General features: G+C 48.2%; 1 protein-coding gene across 4 annotated transcripts in view; it reads left to right on the top strand.

Annotated features, from left to right (window-relative positions):
- Positions 1 to 222: 222 nt before the first annotated feature.
- LOC100679613 (dentin sialophosphoprotein) overlaps positions 223 to 15,182 on the top strand; it is a 119,516-nt gene continuing 104,556 nt past the window's right edge. For 3 of the 4 annotated variants that reach the window (XR_512498.4, XM_003427084.5, XM_003427085.5), the window contains exon 1: positions 235 to 960. The gene's annotated coding sequence lies outside the window, so the exon portion shown is untranslated. Of the gene's footprint in view, positions 961 to 15,182 lie in introns of all 4 variants that reach the window. The other variant, XM_003427083.5, reaches the window with a different exon arrangement.

Below are 15,182 nucleotides of genomic sequence, written 5' to 3'. Positions count from 1 at the left end.
ACTAGGCAAAACTCGGCGGGCACGAAGGAAGTAAAGCTCTGGCGAAAAAAGCCGCGGCGCACACGCACACGGACGAAGCGCGCGGCGAAAGAGAGAAAAAAAAATCGAAGCCCGCAGACACGCGCCCTCCGCGGTTCCACTGGATGAGTTCCACTGCTCGTCGCCGCCGCTGCTTTTCCCCCACCGCATCTCACTCGCGCCCCGGCGACGCACAGCCGCGGCTCCCGGCGCGCCAGTCGCCGATCGACGCTCGTGAGGCGCGTATGCAACGCGCGCGCGCTTCCCCCACACGTGTGTTTTTTTTCCTTCCTCTACCTACGACAATCTTACACACGGCATCGCTTTTTTTCTCTGACTCGCGTCTGGACTGCGCGGGTGATATCTGTGCGGTGCTTCTTACTCTCTCGCTCTCTCTCTCTCTCTCTCTCTCTCTCTGCAGTGCTGGTGCAGCAGCGTTCCGTCTCGATACACACGTACACTGCACACAGCACACGCATGTGTATTATTGACCCTCGCGGGATCGTGGGAGTATCTCCGCGCGGCTCGTGACCTAACCTAGCCGCAGGAGGAGGAAGTTCCCTGTGTGCAGTACTCGACAAAGGGAGATAGACGCGAAGAGGAAAGGAACCTCGACCAAAGTGCTTCTGCTGCTGTTTGTTTAGTTTCGTCGTTGCTTTTTTTTTCTTTTTATTTTCCTTTCCCTTCTGTTCGCTGTGTCATAATCGGGGAGCTCGCGAGTGGACGTATATATGATAAATGTATAAGCTCGTAATAATCGCACTGCGCGCGCGGAGCCGGTGATTTGTTTTGACATGTGTGTGGCCATACTGGATTACAGCAGCGACAGCCGCGAGTGATATCAAGACGGAAAGAAAGAGGAAATCACCCGCAGGAGCCGCTTCGCCCCCGCTCTTTCTCTCGTCCCGCCTCCGTCGTCGACCCTCCAACGCACATCGCAAGGTGAGACTCTGGGAATGAAGTTTTATCTCTATCTATCATATAGCTCTGTGTTATATCCACGTATTAAACGACGCACGGGCGGAAGATCGGGGGATGCAGGACTGCGTCAAGGACGGAGGATGATTACGGAGCAGGAAGGGGAGAGACTCGATGAAAGAAAGGGGGGGGGGGGAGTCAACTCGACACGTGCTGTTTTTTCGTCCCGAAGGTCCAGCAACCCCCCCCTGTGTCGGTGTTTTCCCTCGCCCCAGTTCGTTTAGGCCCGACGCGCTACGCTGAGAGTGAGAGAATCGATTCGAGTGAGAGAGAGAGAGAGAGAAAGAGGAACGACTACGCCTGAGTGCACGTATCCGTATATGTATAGAAAAATCGATGGCTCTTGAAGCGTAACGAGAGAGATTCCCTGGATTCTTTTCGGCAGATGAATTTCGGACTTGTCTGCGCGTGCGAATAGGAGGCTCTTTAAATCCTGTTTCGGAACACCGATGGCGAGTATTCGTCTGTTTTCGTGGTCACGCGCGTATTGCTCCGAAATTCAAGATTATTGAGTTTCCCTCGAGATTTCGCTATTTCAAACGCGTTCGTTCTCGCGACGTTCTCTGTGTGTTTTCATAGAGCGCCTCGAGAGTCCGATGTAATAACAAACAGGACGATTGATCGAGCCAATTCGAATAAACGTCACGCGCTGCAATCTGCAATTATTTGTGCAGCTCTCGCGGACGGAACACTTGTATTGTCGCCCGCGAGAATAGTTGCCGTATTGATCTTTCTCTCTCAGCTCTCTCCCAGCTCGAGAGCCGATACTTCTTTTCTTAAAGCGAACAAATCCAGCGTATTCACGTCGCTTCTCTGGCAACTTTCGCGGATTAACTGCTATTTCAGTCTCTTCGTAAGAATTATTTCAGCCTCAAACGAGATTCGCGACTGCAGAGTTTTTCAATCGAGCCTGGTTATCAACCGGCAATATATAAAGCCAGTCGCACAACCGTTATTATCCAGAAGCCATCTAGTCCACTTACACTCCTAGCGGAGCTTTTTTATCCAGTGTCAATTTTGTTCCGTTACTCGCTCCGGCGCGTGTAATCCATTTGTAATTACAGTACGCTCTCATTATCTATACTATTTATCTTCGTTCCTGATTACGTATTGTGTTTCCTTCCATCTGAAACTCGACACACGCAAAACTACTTAATCCATCATCATTGTTTATAAACAAGTCGAGCTAAGCATAGATTCCTCCGCTATTTCTTTTTTACCGAATTCAATTAGCGCTAATCGCCGCTCGCAGCGATTCCAGTTTTCATTTCTCACGGCAATTTCCCCGAAGTCAGCATCGGCGAACTTTTTTCCGCGTAACCTCCACACACACCCAGAGCGTAAACACACTCTTTCCGATACACCGCAGTTCATCGAAATCGTATAAAACGTCTCCGCCTCTCTCTCTCTCTCTCTCTCTCTCTCTCGCCGAAATTCAGATACACAAACACGGAGCGTTCAAATTTTCACTTTCACCCACACGCTCACTTGCGCGCGCATAACGCAAGCGGCGAAGGTGTGTACACACAGCAGCAGGCGGTGATCGTGTGTGTGTATATATATAGTACAAAAAGCTATACGGCGGAGGATGTCCAGAGCGCGAAAAGAGCCTTATTTGGCGGCGAGCTCGAGCCTGGAACAAGAGACTCGATTGCCTTGCGGCGGAGGCTCCGATCTCATGATTTCGAAATACCCGAGGCTCGCGCGCGCGTGTGTGTCTGTACCACACACTACCTATATATAAACACTTCTTGTGCTGCTGCACTGCACACGCGAACTCGTATAAGTATAGCCGGTGGGGGACTGGTATTGGGAGAAAGAGAGTGCAGCTTGGCGGCTGCATTGTATATTGCCCGCGAGAGATGAGAGATCAGACTGTTGGAGTATTATGGCTCGCGAGGGGTAATATCGCGGAATTGGATATTTTTCACGGAGAGCTGCTGCGCGGGTCATTTGGAATCGTTGATCCGGCGCTGAGTGACAGGCGGCCAATTGCTATGCGATCGATATTCGAATTTCTACGGTACGATACTCGGTAATTTCGAATTCAAATATTTACCTCTCCGCCCGCCAAATCAAAATTCCAAGAGGATCGTCCAATCCGCTCTTACTTAGGCGCGCGAGAAAAGGGTTTTTCATAAGTTCCGAGAGCAGAAGAAGATTTTCTACGAAGAAAAAGAGAGGGAGGGCAGACCAGCAGCACAGGAGCTCTTGTTTGACCGAGGCAAACTCCCCGACGTACACAGGGCACACTCCCCGGTGTACGAGAGAAGACGACCAGCGCTGCAGCGGCGGAACTTTGGTTTTGCGAGATTGGCCCGAAAGAGATCTCGCCGATGTTTATTCTCAGAAGCTGATGTTTTGCGCGCGGTATCGAGGCACGCTCAGGCGAGCATAAACGAGACAATACCGGAAATTGCCTGGTATATATAGTCCGCTGGATTTTCTCCGTATGTATGTGTATAGGGGGATCGCTTCGTTTTTATTTTGTTTCCTCTCTGAGACGATGATCTGATTAGCGAAGTGGACGAAGGATCGTTTTTATCTGCTCGGTTTGTGATGGATTTATTCGCCGCCGTTAGACTGATTGGTATATTTTGTTTTCATAGTGTCGGAAGTAAGGAAGAATAAATGATAAGCTCGTGGCGCAGTCTATCGTGTAAATATTCGACTCCCTTTTTGGAAACGGCGAAATACATAGCCGTTACAAAGCTGCTGGAAATAAACTCGCTGGAACAACAACAACAGAGAGAGAGACGGGAAAAAAACTGCTGAAGCTATCCGGATTATCTCGAGAGCGCTGTCCTTCAGCTCGCTTTTTGCTTTTCGACTAGCGAAAAACGCACGGTCCTTGCTTTCCAATTATTTTCAGTAAAATTACGAAGTTCGAGATAAACTCATGCGCGCGTACTCTATGCACACAATCGTCGCCGAAAAAATGAGTTGGTTGCCGCGTTTTTCATCGCGATACCAGTACTTCCAGTCTTTTCGGGCAACATCGCATAAATCCAACTCGGCGAGTTCTCTCTATGTGTATAGAGCAGAAACGGATAAATTATACACGCTCGCGAATTACATTCGGCTCACATTTCCAGATGATTCATTCACTCTCCTCCGACGTGGTCGCGTTATAAACATTGTTTTTTAATGCTTCGATTCAGCTCCACTCGCCGGAAGTACTTTTTTCTTCCAAGAAGCATAATAACCGTTCCGAAAAAAACCATTAATCCACGTTTAACGTTTCGGCAGGCCATAAAAAGCACCGCAGTACAGCGCCGACGACGAAATTGGAGCTATGGGTCTCTGTGCGCGTTATCGCGAGAGGTATACCGCTTAGAAAACGAGTTTCGCCGCGGACGCGTGACTATTTACATACGCGATCTTCGCATTGTTCCGAAGCTGTGAACGTCAGGGGCAAAGGATAGGTTCTTTCAGGGCACTAGACGCGCGACCACACGTGCCGCCGAAAAAAAGCGCGCAAGGGTATCAGCGGGTTCGAAAAAAGCAGCGAGGAGAGAAGGCTTAGGTGCATTTGGATCCGCTCGTTTTTCTCCTTCACGTGCAGAGCGGCGGCTTTTCATCTCTTTATTATCGCGTTTTTCCTCTCGTTTTCCGCGCAGGGCGTTGGCGGCCAGCTCGAAAAAGCGCCGCGATAGACTCTTCCATTATGCGTCGTATACGTGTGTGTGTGTGTGTGTGTGTGATAAGATCGCGGGGAACGTCGTTGTTGGGGGGTACTATGGACGGGAGAGCGCGGGGGAATTAAAGACCAGGCGAGTAATGAGGAGTGTCCGAGTCGTCGTCGACCGAAAGTACCGGGAGATTAAAGCCTCGTGTGTGTGTGTGTGTGTGTGCGTTGCGATGCTTGGAATAAATGGATTTGCTTCATGGCGCTGCTGATTGGACGTGAAATCACGAGGGAATTGAATTTTCATTCTTATTCCACGCTTTTGCGGACACCCCATCGCTCGAATCGATGCAGGAATATTTTCTGAACAAATAAAACGTCCGATTGTGCAATCGTACACCAGCAGCAGAAATAAGCCACCTCCGCCAACGCATACTGGAAATAATCCTCCTCCTCGGACGCTGACAAAGTGGTTCCCTAATCCCTGCACCGCCGGCGGTGCATGCAATAACAAACAGCGACGCAAAGCGCAAAGAAAACCATATATCCGTCCATCGAACTCCCTCGTCGTCGATCTCTCTCTCTCGCCTCTATGCTGAAACCCGATCCGAATTTTCTCGCCTCTCTAACATACGCTCGCGCGTATAGACTGGACCAAAAAAGTCGAGCAGCAATACTCCTCTCGCTCTCACTCTATTTATCTATCCCACTTTCTGGTCTATCGCTGCAGCGTCCAAGTATCACCGGCTCTGATCTCTCTCGGCTTGTTTTCTCAATCTTCCCTATTCATCACAGAGACGGCGTCTCTCTCTCTCTCTTTCAAAACCGCGCACGCACACGCAGCCAGTCACTTAGGTCTCGCTTTCATGTAAAAAAAACGCATCGGCTCTCGCGCGCGCGCACACGTATGAAAGAGCGTACACACGAGAGAGAGAGAGGATAGACTCGAAGTTCGTTCACCTCTCCCGCGCTTAAAGCGCGAGCGCGCGCATATAGCTTGGCTGAGCAGCAGCAGCGAGTTCTGTAAAAACGAGGCGTACAGTGCAGCTCTCGGTTCATCCATATACTCCCAGGGCGGGCTGTAAACAAACAAGGCCACTTGCGAGAGCTCGGGCTCGATCGTCGAAAAAGCAGCAGCGATTTCTCTCCCGTCTGCAGTCTCTCTCTCGCTCTATCTCTGTGGGCGCTCTCTGAATGGAGCGCGAATTTCGAGGCGAGAGGGGAAAAACAGTCGAATGAGCTCTCCTCTCTCTCCCAGACGATCACCTGTCTCTCTCCTCGGCTAGACTCTCTCACTCCCATTCTGTTTTCTGCGTTTTGCACTCGGCGAAATATTTTACTTTCCATTTTCTTGCAGCAGCAGCAGCAGCAGCTACCCCTTTTATATTCGGAGATCCGTCATTTTATGTCTTGATTACTTTTTCCGGACGCTCTTTCTTCTTCCTGCTCTGTTTTGCTCCCCAGTCCTTTTTTCTCTCTATATCTGCGCCGAGTCTCACCTGCTCTTTTATAATCTCTCTCGCGGCTCTTTGCAGCCTTTTTTCTCGCTCTCGCTCCTTCATCGCGCTCTTCAGGCGAGCTGTGCGTGTAGGCGTGCGGTCGTACGTCGAGAGTCGCTATGAAATTTTTAGATCGATTACTTTGGCGGCCGGGTATCCAGTTCAAACATAATCGCTCGAGTGAATGCCGCTTTAGATCAACGTGCGCTGGGCTATAGCGCGCCGGTATATTTATGAATTTAGGGCTTAGCGTGTGCTTAGCTGCGCACGTGTGTTTGGATTAGGGAGATTACGCGCAGGCGTATAAGGCTGATCGGTTCGTAAATTTGCTCTCTCTCTCTCTCTCTCTCTCGGAACCTACATTTCGATAAAGACGCTGTCCGGCACTGGGTCGCCGTATCTGAAACTCGCGTAGTAATGAGCCGCATCACTCATGCGGGCGAGAATAAAGTCTGATGAGGAGCGTCGCTAAATATTTATAAGCTCTACTCTGCCCAGCTTTCGTTCGACGTCGCGCTGAATATTTCAGCGCGGCGATTCCTCTCCATGCAAATACATCGGATGAAAATGTTCCTAATTAAGAGCGCAGGCTTGCAGCACATATAGATTACAATGCGCAGCACATACTCTACCGCGATTGTTATCTCGAGGCATTTGAACAACTGGGCCGTAATCAAAGACAAACAGGAATCGAGCTCAGCTGAGGAATCCATTAGTAATACGTCTGTTTGCGGAAAACCAAACGTGCCTTCCTCGCAAAAAGCCAACCGTATTGTTTCGTTAATAAGCCAATAACCAGCAGCGTCAGGGGGAACGACGGCTGTGCATGCAGGAGAGCCGTAGCATTAGAGTAGCGGCCCGCACGCACTATATAATATTCATTCGCAACGACCTCTCTCCCGCGTATCCCCTTCCGCGCAATATGCGCACTTCCACTCCGTACACTATCGCCCTCGTGTTCCCTCTTCCACCTTGCGGGTACGATACACCTATATACAACGTTGCCGCGTGCGACGTTGCTCTCGTGATCTACGCGCGTGTCACGTGCCGCGCGTAGAAGAAGAAGAAGAAGCGACAAGGCCAGGTGGAAGATAAAAGCCAGCAGTACACGCGGTCTGCTCTCGAAATCAAAGGTCGGCGCACATGCACGAGATACACGCCGTTTTCCTTCTACTCGCGCGTAGGAGAGACAAAGAAGCGCGTGTGCGCCGTTCCGACAGTTAACGCACCGAGAGAGACAAACGCGCGAGTGCATTATCCTCGCGTTGTATACGCGCGCGCGTTCGATTGTGTATACATATATACACGTGTACACACCTAGGGTAGGGGGGGGGGGGGGAGTACTCGACTGCATTAAAGTCCGCCGCTAAAATGCAAATTTAAAGCTCTCCTCTGATGCGGCGCGCTTGTCTCGACGCCGTCTCCTCGTCGTCGTAGTGCATTTAACGACGGCGACGCGGCTGCACATGTGTGTATAGAGAGAGAGAGAGAGAGAGAGAGAGCGTTGCTGCTGCTGTTTACGCGCATCGCGACGCGTTGCTGTTTGTGAGTTCGCCGTTGTGCGCGAGAATGGGACGGGAGATTAAAGGGAGCCCGGATGAACAGTTGGAAAATGTTTCCCGTATGTATGCGCGCAGTGCGTATAGGGCTGTATAACTGTTGCTGTGTGTGCGTGTTTTTTCCGCGCTTTTTCTCTTTTGAAATTTCTCTACGTATTTCGCTCGATGCGTTAGGACTTATGCTTGATGTGTGTGTTTGTGTGTGAAAAGGGAGATCGTTAGAGTTTGTTACGTTTTTTCGTGTTTTTCGCCTTGTGCGCAGTCTCTTTTTACGCCTGATCAAGCTGTCTGGGAGTGCGTCGAGATGAATTTTTTAAAAGTTTAGAGAAATATTATCATTGTGGGCAATAACGCTGGTTTTCAATCCAACAACGCACACACTACATAAGCTCGAAGGTCTGGCCTGAAATGGAGTTGTTAAAATACATACGGGACTGTGACACTAACGCTCGATAGATATACGCACAGGTGGTAACGCACATCCATTGTTTGGTTGATTGGACAAAACTATGTTGTTTTTTTTTGGCTTAGGTATACAACTGTGTGGCGACATTCGGCATGTGGCGACATATACGACATTCGGCTGTACCAGATAAAGCTGTTATTACGCGCGCATCCGGGTACCCGGATCAATCCGGTGCTTTGAGTGATTAGTGATTTTTACGCGCGATGCCCTGCATATAACCGATGCTCGTAACACATCGGATTAGAGTATACGGTTTCCGTGTTGTTATTTTAGATATAGATTTGATAGCTTACAATAAAGGACAATGCGATACGTAAGCTATTGACTTTTTGAACGAAAATAGAAAGGTTGCTCGACGCTTCGTGTAGCGCTACAGGTGTGCGTAGACAGAACTGGATTATATTCTAAGTATAGAAATACGTCGATTCGCGTGATTCATAAACGTTTGTGCATAAGCACGAAGCTTCTGTAAAGTTCCGAAATCAAAACAACGTTATTCCAACATACACATAGCGGTTATCTAAGGATCTTACATCACACAGCTTTTGAAGACTTCCATCCATACCCCCTCACAAAACCTTCAAAAGCAGCCGCTTACGCACGCGATTCCGAATTAAAAAAGAAAAACCCCGCATCGATCGCGTCTTTGATCCCAAGCCGCCGCTCCGTACCCCCACACACGGCTTTCAATTAATCTCCGAAAATAGAGCTCGTCCATTTCATAATTCATTTCCACGACCCGCGGGAAGCGCGCACTTGCCGCATTGTCGGCAAAGACGGAAAGAAAAATTAAAAATTGAAAAGGCGGAAGAGAGCCAAGCTAGATGTGCGTAGAGGAGGGCAGGGACCGAAAAAAAAAAGAACCGAGCCTGCAAAGCAAAGAAAAGGGGCGAGGTATAGAGCGCGCCACAATGAATCCCCTGTGCGTGACGCGACGGACGGTCTCGGCACAAAGAACCGACGATAATTGTCCTTTCGCGCGGCGTCGATGGGCTGACTGCTCCGGCCGCCTCTGTATATTCTATAAGCTCGTGCGCGAGAGAGAGAGAGATAGAGCACAGGTGCGTAGGACGTACGCGAGCGGAGATTATTGCGATCTCTGTCGCGTGCGTTGGTTTTGTATACGTATCTTCTCGAGGGCATGCGCGCGCGCGTGTGTGTGTGTGTGTGTGTGTGTGTGACGTAACGACATCGAGATGTGTCGAGGACGGTAGATTGAAAATTTCACGCCCACGCGCCGCGCGTAGTATTTCGTTGGAATTTGGCAATCCTTATGGGAGACGTATATAGAGAGCGATTCGAGGTTGCGGGACGTGTGCGGCGTGTACGATGGGTATACGGGATTCGGATTTCTATTTTGTGGGCTTTAATGGCTGCGTTGCGCAGTTTTCTTGTGATTTATGCTTTTAGCGCTTTTTTAAGTGTTTGTGTTTATTTTGAAAGATGCAAATTAATTCAAGTATAATGTACTTTTTTTTACTTGAAAAGCTAGTCAACACTCGAAGAAAAAACAGCTCGTAAACCCTCAAGATCCTTTCATAACCTAATTTTTCTAGAACATCTTGAAGTCGCTTATGTACGAAGCGCGCCTGGCCCGGTTTCAGTAAAAAGCTCGCGACTCCCGCTAAGTGTAACGCGTGCACGAAGACGTCACTCCTCCTTCAGTCTCCGGCTCGATTAACGCGCCGAAAGGACGCCTTTTTCTAATTAAAGCCGAGTTCGACTCGTCCTCTATCACTTTCCACTGTTGTCGCTTTTAATTGGACTAATTAAACTTTCAACGTCCTTCGGAAGAATCGCGCCACCCTGTGCTCTCGAGACGCGTGTTTTTTAGATGCAACCCTTTTTAGATGTTACGAGAAAAAGCGTTTCACGCACCGCCCGCGTGTTACCTCTCGATGTAGAGAGAAAACGTCGTTGGCCCTCGTGAAGGAGACTTTTTTGGCGCGATTTTACCGCTACATTATCGCTTTTCATCTGGATTTTCGCACGCTTTTTTAACTACGCTGAAAAAGAAACACAGTCGTTTCTGCTGTAAAGTCCGGTAGTTTTAACCGTTCTGCCACTGTAACGACTGTTCAGTAAGAACAACGGTGTGTCACTGGTAGTTTTGGCGAGTCGCGACTCGTATAATTGGTCGCTTACGCGGGACACCAGCAAAAACGACCAAACTGATTCTTTAAAACTGCTGAACTCTACGGTAATTTTGGCGAGTATTCGTAAAATGACGGATTACTGGTACGAGTTCAGTTAAAATGGCTGCGTTTTTTTCAGTGTATGCTTGAGGAATTCGTTTCGGTTCGAAAAAGAAGTATCGCAGAAGTAGGTATTGCGCGAATGAATAGGTGTAGCAACCTGGCGTAAAAATGGAAAAATCATACAGCGCTGTATTAGCATACAATATCAAGGAAATCGCATAACACCTCGTTTCTTCGATATAGCACACGAAAGCGAGGAGCAATTCTAATTACGTAAGGAATATCGTGTTATATTCGATTTGCAAAAAATCCGCGGGGAAAGTGAAAAACTCGCTCAAAACTCGAGCGAAGCCAAAAGCGCATGCGGTAATTCAGCATCCTCGAAGTGACGAGGTTATCGCCGCAAGCTTTCATCTCTTTTTTTTAATTCCCGGGCGATTGACTTCTCAACAAGAGTTTCGCGGTACAAGAGCGTGAGAGGCTAAGAGCTCGCGAGACGGCGCGAAATTCGCTGAACTCTCACTATACGCTACTGTTGTACGTCTCCTCGTCGTCGTCGTCGTCGTCGCCGTCGGTCCCTCGACTTGACTTCCGACACTTGAACGCGCGCACGTCCTCGGCTATACGCTCGAGAAACTTTCGATGCAAATATTTTAGCGATCGATAGTCTCGTCTGTACACCTCGGCATGCGCGTCAACTTTGCTGCTCTGCAGCTTCCAGGGAAGGAGTACCTCAGGAGAGCCACTGCAGCACAAAGCGATTGTGTTTCGCTGCAAGTGAATGAGAAATGCTAATTAGCCGATACATTACCAATTCAAAAATCCCGCGCTCGCGCACGCGCATCCGAAATAGATGAAGATAGTTCGTCGGTCCTTCGCGCGCGCGGTGAGCGACGTTGATATTAGAAACCCAGTTCGGACGTTTTTTTTCTGAGCCGAGAGCTTGTGTGTCATGGTAATCGCTTTTCCGAACTGCCTGTGGATATCTCTTTCCTCGCTGAAATGGAGCGAAACTGGGTTAGCGGTTGAATTTTCATGAAGGTTTTCCACAAAGGGAGAGATTTTTTCCCTCTCTCTTGGCTATATCCTTCGACATTGTCGCGTGGGGCGAATAATATTAGTCCCGGTCCTATGCATTTTTATTAGAAAATTTTAAAAATGGAGAGCTCTTTGTGCCGAATGATCCTACATCATAACTCGCATATTGCTTCCGTAATATGCATGCGAGCGAGTGATTCACTGCCGCTGCTGCCATCGTGGCTGAAAACAATAAACTATTAAATTTAATCTGTTTTACGAGACAGTCGCATCTACGTCTTGGCCGGGCAATAAAGATCGTAACAATGGATAAAACTTGAAAGGAAGTTTAATTTATACGCAGTTTAGCGGCCGGTTGAAAAATTATCTCGTGACTCAACTGTAAGCACACTCCGATGAAGATAAAACTTCGTATAGATTTCGATTCTTTTTCATCTAGGCTAACCGTAAGCTACAGAATCTCGTCCCTAAAATTGATCCAGCACACGATTTAAATAGCAAACACGCATCGCAGCACCGACACATTAAGAAGCTCTGCGCTGCGCATATGGAATATCTTCCGCAGGCATGACGGAGCGTAATTTGAATTATCGCTCGGTTTAATCGACGCAACGGATTTTTACTTGCGGTCCGGTGACGTCAGCCTTCGATGTAACGCATATGGGGAATTCTAAGGAAAAAATGCCATTTTCTGGTTGGAGAAACCGAAAAAAACAAATGTTGCGGCACACTCCCGCAACTTTTTTTTTCTTATTGTATATGTTAAGAACCATGCAAAACCACGTTCCAACATCGAAAAAGTGCTATTCTTGCACTAGTGCAAAAAGGATTATTCTTCGCTGCGGCCGCTGTGCGTATAATTGAATGAGCTTTGATTCAAGAGAGAGAGAGAGAGAGAGAGAGAGAGAGAGAGAGAGAGAGAGAGAGAGAGAGAGAGAGAGAGAGAGAGAGAGAGAGAGAGAGAGAAACGCATTGCGGGTAAAAAGCAAATCTTGAGAGCACAGCTCGTGGCGGGACTATTAGCCTTGGTAAGGGCACACTAGCACCAAGCACTTCCGTGTAAATCTAATGACGGCAATTGGAACTTTACAACAAGGGGTGTGGCAGCGCCAAATTCTCAGACCGGTAGGAATTCTATAAGCCGATAAGTTAAAACTTTTACAGCGGAGTGCAATAAAGTCATCGGCTGCCGCAATAAAGGGGCTGTCGGAGGATCAGCCGAAAAGCCTCGCCGCAACGTCCGAGTGGCACTGCGGTCAGGTACCTGTTCAGTCAGTACATTAACAGTAACTCGTACAAACATGGTATTAAGTGCATATTTTCGACGTAGTATTAGAATTACGGTATGACCTGCCAAGGCACGGTGACTGTATATAATTTCAAGATGGCCGCTTGTTCGGCTGCTCTGTTGCTGTAACGTAATTCTAATACTACGACGAAAAGATGTACTTAATGCGATGTTTTGCACGAGTTACTATTACTTTAGGATAAAAAGAAGGGCGGTAAAGAGCGATTTTTTTTCTAAAGTACGCGGTTCTGTTGTATTTATTGTTTAATCGTGATTTTGCCACCTGACCTGAATATCCGTCGCCCGCATGACGCAGCTGCTGATCTAAGGGAGGAATCGAAACATGTTTTTTTCGGTTTCTCCAACTAGAAAATGGCATTTTTCCCGTAGAATTTCTCATATACACTCGACAAGGAAGGCCTGTGTTATGTGTGTCTGCTCGATCTCTCAGCTTCGCTATGCTATTATACACTCGGCGATAATGACGTCAAATCAGAAGCGGGAGCAAATTAGAGACGTCGATTCTTTGCACTTGACATTATGGTCTATCGGCTCTCCTGTCCTCGTTCCGCTCGAGTGGACGCAATTGGAAACTGTTGCAGCCGTTCTGGCATATAAATTCATTGGGTATCGCTGCAGCGACGTCACAATCGCGCAATATTTTAATCCTGAAGAAGGCATTAAATCCGGACTTTTAATTAATCCCGCCGCTGCGCGTCAGAGGGACGCATAAAAACATAAAAGCGATGAAAGCCTCTCCTGCTGGTGACTTATATACTTTTAATGCATTCGGTCTAGTTTACTTTCTCCGCAATTTAATCAAAAGTATACAAAAGTCGTTCCTGGGGGAGCTAGAGAGTAAAAGAGCAGTAGCGCAGAGATGCGCTGGCGCGCGCGACTGTACAGCGAAGAGAGAAAATATACAACAAATCTCCGCGCCGAACATCACGTCCATGCGGGCTGCCGCTGTCGCAGTAAAAATTTAATTTTGCAGAAAACTCCCTCGACCCACATCGCGATCGTATACACTGCACCGGAAAGAAAAGAACACAAAACTCGCTCTCGGTCCAACGCTCCGCTCGCTTCCTGTTTACGTCGAGATGTGCGTGGGCGAATTATTGCTTTTTTTTTTGTATTCCGTCAGCTACAATTTTTTTTCGGACCCGCATAGATCTCGGTTTTAGATTGTCTGTGTTCTCTACCATTTTTTCCTCTATATACGTTTCGAGGGAATCGTTGTTCCGCGTAGACTGTAGTATAGACGAGAAAGTGAGTGGCGGCGAGAGCCTCTGCTTCGACGGAGGGAGAGGGCTTCTTAATCTTGCAGATAAATCTGAATGCGAGCAGGAGAACGCGCGACTTCTTCTTCGCCCAGACGACGACGATGGGATACATACAGCTCGCGACCGTTGTCCTTTTGTCCTGCTGCTTCTTGTTTTTCTGCAGCCTCTTTACGGACGGAAGAGAAACCATTTGAGATTTATATTCCATGATCCAGACTACTGTTTGTTCTCTCGTGTATACACTTTGGAGATGGCGAAAAAATGCCGTGGAATAGAATTTGTATACGCTGGAAGCAGAGAAGAGAAGAGAAGGGGGTCGAGAACCCGACGTTTTTCCGAGCGAGAGTCGTGAATGCCCAGTGCTGCTGGCGGAATAATCGCAAAGTCGGGTGAAAAACTTGGCAGTATGTATTCAGCTGTTATTAACTCATCGCGCGTTTTTTTCCCCACAGTAATTGTACAATCGGTGCTATTCAATTCTCAAAAGTACTCTACGGGGAAACGCAGTCCCGCGCAATCTTCATCTTTCCGCGACTCTGACTTCATTTCGCATATCTGTTTCCATATGCTCTCCGCCGCGCTTTCTCGCTTCCAGGAGGACAAACAGTTTGCAAAATACAAGAGCAGAAGCAGCACAGACTGTCTCCTCCGTATCTTTTCAAACGGCCGTGTCTTTGTCCTCTCCGCACTTTCGCTCTCTCTTTATCCGCGCATATCCAGCTCTCTTTGCGCGGAACAAGCGCCGCGTATAATTTGCATTGAGATTAGGGTTATGAGTCTAGCGCGCGCGTGTAGCTGCCTCCGCCGAGTATAAACAGCCGCTCGGGGAGAATCGGATGTACACGATGACTTCTTCGTCGCTTCGAATTGCGTGTGGAGGAAATTTGCATATTTTTTAACCACCACTATGTTGTGTGCGGCGTCATAAAAGGGGGCTACTCTGCAGCCGCGCGGCTCATTAAATAAATTAGCGCGAGCATTAAGTGTCGAGCTGGTAGAGAGAGAGAGAGAGAGAGAGAGAGAGAGAGAGAGAGAGAGAGAGAGAGAGAGAGAGAGAGAGAGAGAGAAGAAACCGGTGCAGTGTGAGGCTTCTCTCTTGCTTGCGCCCTTTTTCCTTTTACGCTGCTGCTGGTCTTTGTGTTGCATGAAATTACTTTGCTGGATTTTTTCAGAGACCCTCTTTGTGAGTGAAGCTGCTTGGGAGCTACAAAGCCTCTGGGATCACTT

This window comes from Nasonia vitripennis, chromosome 2 (genome assembly GCF_009193385.2).
Source record: "Nasonia vitripennis strain AsymCx chromosome 2, Nvit_psr_1.1, whole genome shotgun sequence".
Lineage (NCBI taxonomy): Eukaryota > Metazoa > Arthropoda > Insecta > Hymenoptera > Pteromalidae > Nasonia > Nasonia vitripennis.
Note: the sequence above shows the minus strand (reverse complement) of the source record. Positions and strands in the feature narration are given on the sequence as shown.